Here is a 6,000-nt window from a genome sequence, read left to right as displayed (position 1 = left end):
AGGAGGAGGACGACGAGAGGAGGAGGAGGACGAGAGGGGATCCGAGCGGAGACACGCGAGGGGAGCTTTAAACCCGACTGACGTCACGGCAGAGAGAGAGAGGGAGAGAGAGGGAGAGAGACAGACAGAGAGAGAGAGAGAGAGGGAGAGAGAGAGAGAGATGATGTCTGGCTGTGAAGAAAATGAAACTCCAGCCTCTTGCTCTCTTACCTCTGCCAACCCCAGAACAACTGTCTCCTGAAAAAAGTGAAGAAAGTTTCCAAAACACAAGCTCCCAGGTGTGAGACCCACAGACATGTGGGGCTAAAATGTAACAACAAGCCCTTTAACTTCAGATCTAACCCTAAAACTTGTATAATTTACTTTTCAAAGTACCTTTGATACTTAAGTATATACTTAATTTAAGTACTTTTCACACAGTATGTTACTTTACGTGAATCTTTACTTTCACTCAAGAATGACTTCTGGGTGCTTTTTCAAACAGTGAGGTCATCAGACAGTTTCACACTGAACAGGTGGAGCCGGCTGGTTTTTAAGGCCTGCTAATCAAGTTTCAGTGGACAATCACCTGTGATACACAATTCAATAAAGAGAGATCAGTGCTGATGTCTGCCTTCAAATACTGTCGGCATTAGCATAACAAGCCTGAGTCTCCTGTAAACTGACAATTTAAAGGTGTAGTGAATGCCAGAGTTTCACGCTGAGCAGGTCAGGAGTGTCAACTTGGCTTGAACGCCTCCTAATCTCACCCAGTTTCGGGAGTGTGGTTTCACAGGGGGGCATTTTAGTGCCTCATAATGGTCCACATGCTGTTATTTCCCCTTACGACCAGGGCTGACACTCTCAAAATCCCTCAAATCTCATTGCAAGTGTTGGCTTCGCTCGCTGCAGAGTTGTGAACCTCCACACACAGCAGAAAGTAATCAGTCGAGCTCTTGTATCAACACATCAAATGTTGCAGTGACTGTAACAGTACAGACTGAAAATAATATCATTAAGGTTAAATAGATGAGAAGGATTTTCCCCAAAAAAATCAGGAGAGGAGGGACCAACTTTGAATTTTGTGTCTACAAACCACGACCGACAAACTCTACACATCCTGCCTTTAAAGGACAAGTTCACCCAATAATGAAAGCTCAGTCACTATCTACTCGCCCTCATGCTGATAGAAAGATGGGTGATGTTTCGTATTCCACAAAACACAAACAGCGTTGCAGCATTTGTAGAAAAAAACAACTGAAAGACAACATAAAATGGCTCCATACAGCTCGCCCAGCATAATCCAAGTCTCCAGAAGCCCTGAGGATGTTATTTATACCCTATTTTTAAAGTTGAGATCTTAGCTGCTAAGCTAAAAGTGTTAGCACACACCCTGTCTGAAGTGGTTGCACGAGCTCCAGCGCACCTTGATGGTGTAAAAAATGTCTTTTCAAATCAATTTGGGATGTCGGGGCTTCACTTGGATGACTCTGGATGAGTTGTGTGGAGCCTTATTATGTTTTTTTGGTTGTTTAATGACGTTTTAAAACCAGTCCCTGTGCACGTCAGCTGTTTAATGCTACAACGCTGTTTTGCTGTGACGCTCCAGAGATGTTTCGTGGACTTCACCTGACTTTCCGTCTGCATGAAGGTGAGTAGATAATGACTGAATTTTCACCTTTTGAGTGAACTTTAATGAGACAAGATGTCTGGTGGCAATGAAACAGAGTAAGAGTGAGAAACAACAAGAGAGGACACGCAGAGATAAACGATTAGAGGCATTGTAAACACACATGGGGGAGATGGTGTAGGCGTAACAGATGGCCTGGAACAAAAGACTGACTAACAAGCTAATGCACTAATGCACAAAGTTAGCATAAAGATTTACTGTGTATATATTATACAGTGTGCAAAAACACGTGAACTGTCTCCGGGGTTGGTCGGGCACAGTACTGTTCGTACATGTAGGTATTTCCAGAGCAAGAGACGGATCCTGCTCGGCTTCAGAGCACTTTGTGTTCTGCATTCCTGCAACAAGTTAAAGTACCTCAGACAAACTATGAGTCAGTGCACACTCGGCTGACACACGTGATTCAACATCACTTCATAACTTCAATGTTCTCACTCACCTTCACCTTTATTTCTGCTCTTATTTTTGCTCTCTATTGCTCACTAAAAAAAGTTAAGGTAAAGATAAAGGGCTATCGTTATCATGATATCTCCTCTTAGATTTGGGATGTCATTTTATGGAGATACTGCGCAGGTGTTCACTTCACTGCAACACAGTGAAATTATATCCACATTACTGATGATTATTATCAGCATTTGCCATTACCATTTTGTGAGTACCATCAGTCACCCCAGCAATTTTGTCACAATATTGATATCAAAGTATTCAGTCAAAAATATTGTGATGTTCAATATTGTCACCCAGTCCGAGTATAAAAAGCTTTTGAGCAGATTTCACAATGTTAATATGTATAATCGTGAATTGCGTTATAGAGCGGCGAAGTCAAGCTCCTTCCGGTGTGCCCCACTGAACAATTGAGAGAGAATGATTTTAAAGCATAGTAGGCGAACATAAAAACCCCCCCCAAAAAGTACAGTATAGACTCATATAAACATGACCCTTTACTTGTGTGGAAAAAAGACAAATGGGGGGCAGCATATCATCGAAGTAACCGCTAACTGCTGCTAACTGCAGCTGCTGTTAGCTGGTTAGCTCATTTAGCCTTGGAACTAGTGGTTTGGAAAGGGAGCTCGGGGACCAGGGGAGTGTTGGTGTTCACACTTCTAGCATAGGAGCTTTGGACTGGGATGGGCCGGGGCTAGCTGGTTAGCATGCTAACTTCAGTATATATGACCATAGCGTCAAAAATGCTGTTTCCTCACATTCTGTTGATAATTTTGCCCCTGCATCTACAGTACATATTTTTTTTCTGAAACAGGGTCCCTTGGTGGTCCAGCATTAGGGGAGGGTCTTCACCTCTCTATAGCCATATTGCCCAGGTGTATCTTCAACTGCTAAAGATCATCCCTTTTCTTTTCCATGACATCATCTATTCCGGCATCTGTTTCCCCCTCATAGCTCTGCTTTTAAACGAAATGAGACGTAAAGAACTGGTTGAGGAACTGATTTCAGAAAGAATTTAATACATGTGGCTGCAAAAAAACCTGTCATGCCACTGAAATGTCAGATAACAATGGGTTGAAATGTGGAGAGGCAGCAGTGGGAAGCAGGGGGAGATTCAAAGCAGCAATATGGTAACCAGTTTTGGTTTCCAGGCAACAGCTGTTTGTCCACCTTTTGTCAGTGGACTGAGGCTGGAGAGGGGGTTGTCTTCATTCATAAGCTAAGCGGTCACATGAAGTGCCTAGTGACTCATGTCACAGACCTCGGCAGATACCCAACCTCACACAAGACCAAAAACACATCCCAGGATCATTTATGATTGTTTTCTACGAGGGGCTACGTTCAACAAATTGAATTTCCACCCCAACAGAAACACTGCACCACTGGCGCCGCACACAAACATTCAATCTTTATTCTATTTGTGTGAGGACGACGAAGAGCAAGCTGCCCAGAAATATCAGTGACTGCATGCAGTTATTCATCCATACCCATGTGTGCTGAGAGGTTTCAGTGTAATGAGACACCTGCCATTAGGAGCATAAAAACATGAGGGAAAACAGGGCCTTACATAAAAGACCTCTTTTCCCTTCAAAACAAGAGACAAACTCTAACCGCCTACAGTCGCCCTGCCCGAAAAAACAGACGGCAGCGCTCTCACTTTCGAGAGTGCACACATGCTCTCACGTGCTCGTACACAAACACAGCCTTTACCTTGATACCCTTATGGAGATATTTTTACTCAGGAAAAAAAACGGAGCAGGTAATTAGACACGGGAAAGGTGGGCGAGGAAGCAGCAGAAGAAAATTCAAACTATGTAAGATAGTAAAGTCCTGGAGGTGTGAGGCAGCCGAACATTTAGGCCCACAAATGTCTCCTTCTTCGTTGAATACAAGAGAAGAAAACTGTATTCACTCAAGGACACTTCAACATTTATACACACATTATCGCTCCTGGAAAGCAACCTGAGAGGATCAGTCACAAGCATTAATGATCACATGACCCACCCTTAGTGTACCTGCCTCACCAGAGATGTCATCGTGACCTTGATTTTATGATAACTACCCGATTAATGAGCCGCTGAAAACCTGTTGATCGCTAATAGCCCAAATTCAATTAGTTTTGAACATTGAGTTAGGAAATTAAGCACTGTCTGTAAACCCAGGCGACGGATCTGAACACATGTTGGCAGCAGTTCACGTCCTCCACAAAGGCCTTTTTTTTTTAATTACACGGGTTAAGAGCTCATCGTGCCTACAAGTGATTTTTAAGTGAGGTTTAGGTTAGCATCTATTAGCAGCTGCTACTGATGACACCAAAGTAAGGAGATTATGTTAAACAAATGGATTTCATGTGACACAGACTGAGATTTTAAAGATTACGCTTAAATGAGACTGTTTTGGTGCCTCAAATTAAGATATTTGGTATTTTTTAATGTTCCAGGCAGAGTGGAAACTTTCAGCCTTCTTATAACAAGATAAACAGTACAGAAAAAATAGTAATATTCACAGGCACAATATGTAAGAAAGGTGATTTTGTAGGTTGGATCGGCCGCCATTCCCAAAGCTTCAGTATCCACGAGTTGGGAATGAGACCCACAAATCAACTTTCTTACACATTGGACCTTTAATGCAGCAGTTACAACTTAAAAACTTTACTCACTGCAGCTCATGAGTACGTTATCATTCACAACAACATTTTTGAACAAACGTTACTCACCTATATAACTCTACGTGTCAGGATATTACATCAGAACCCATTTGGGTCAGGATCCAAAGATTAAACAACATTCAGAAAATTTTATTTTGGTCAGGGAAAACCTTTTTGTTATAAACAAAAGAATAAGAAAATTAAATTAATGACAACAAAGTGGTGAAAGAAAAGTGTTTGATGTCCGGGTGGTTGAGGTTTTGCTGGTTGAATTTGGACTCTGAACAGCAACAGCTTGTGTTCCTTACTTGCTGTTTAATACTTAAAAATGGCCCAAATGCTGCCAGTTTTTTCTTCTTCTTTGGAGCCATTTATGAGCAGAGTTTAATTATTATCATAGATATGCCTTGGTAAAGGGCTGTAAACCTGTACATTGACACAAAAAACCCCACATAATATGTATAATTTGTGTTAACGTTCAGCAAAAAAATGTAAACTGATCAACGCTTATTCCATCTAGGGAAGGGCTCATTGCATGGGTGAAATACAGTGTTGATTTAAGACTACTGTATACTTCAGCCATGCAATGAGCCCTTCACAAAATTGAATAAGCAGAGTACACCTGAAGTTTCCATAGAGCACCTGTATGTGATCACCATGAAGACCCAGCAGTGCTTCAACTCCACCGTCTTCTTGAAACCCATCCACCCCGGGGCTCTTCATAACACTAGTTTAAAGCTGTCGCGATGTGTCACTTACTTCTGAGAAAACCCCTTCAAAGAAACCTGTCCTTGTCTGATACTTACAGATCGCTGCTGTTGAGCTTAATGTATTAGTTGACGAAAGCAGGTAAAATCACACCAAAAATATGACACTTCAGGGGACCATCAGAAAGAAACCAATGGCAGCATCTGGAGTAAGAGCAACAGCAGGGATCTTATCAAGCTAAGCATCGACGTAAAATGTAGATGAAGCCTTCTGAGTCGGCTAAGAGGCTTCAAAGAGGGAGAAAAGGGGGACTGGGGCAAACAGAGTGAGAGGCGAGGGGGCTCTCTTCACTTTAGGTGAGATGTGAGCTGTGTGGAACACATGCCGTCTTCTCCATCTTTCATTAATTTGGTCTTAAATACGGTGGAGCGGTTATTTTTCTTTTCTTTAATTCCCCTGTTGTTCTCTAACACATCACATGCTGAAGCACCCCCCCTCCCTTTCCCATCGTCCTCAGGCTCACGAGGCACTG

Source organism: Pagrus pagrus (genome assembly GCF_965226575.1).
Source record: "Pagrus pagrus genome assembly, chromosome: 16".
Taxonomy (NCBI): Eukaryota; Metazoa; Chordata; class Actinopteri; order Spariformes; family Sparidae; genus Pagrus; species Pagrus pagrus.
This window is presented reverse-complemented; position numbering follows the sequence as displayed.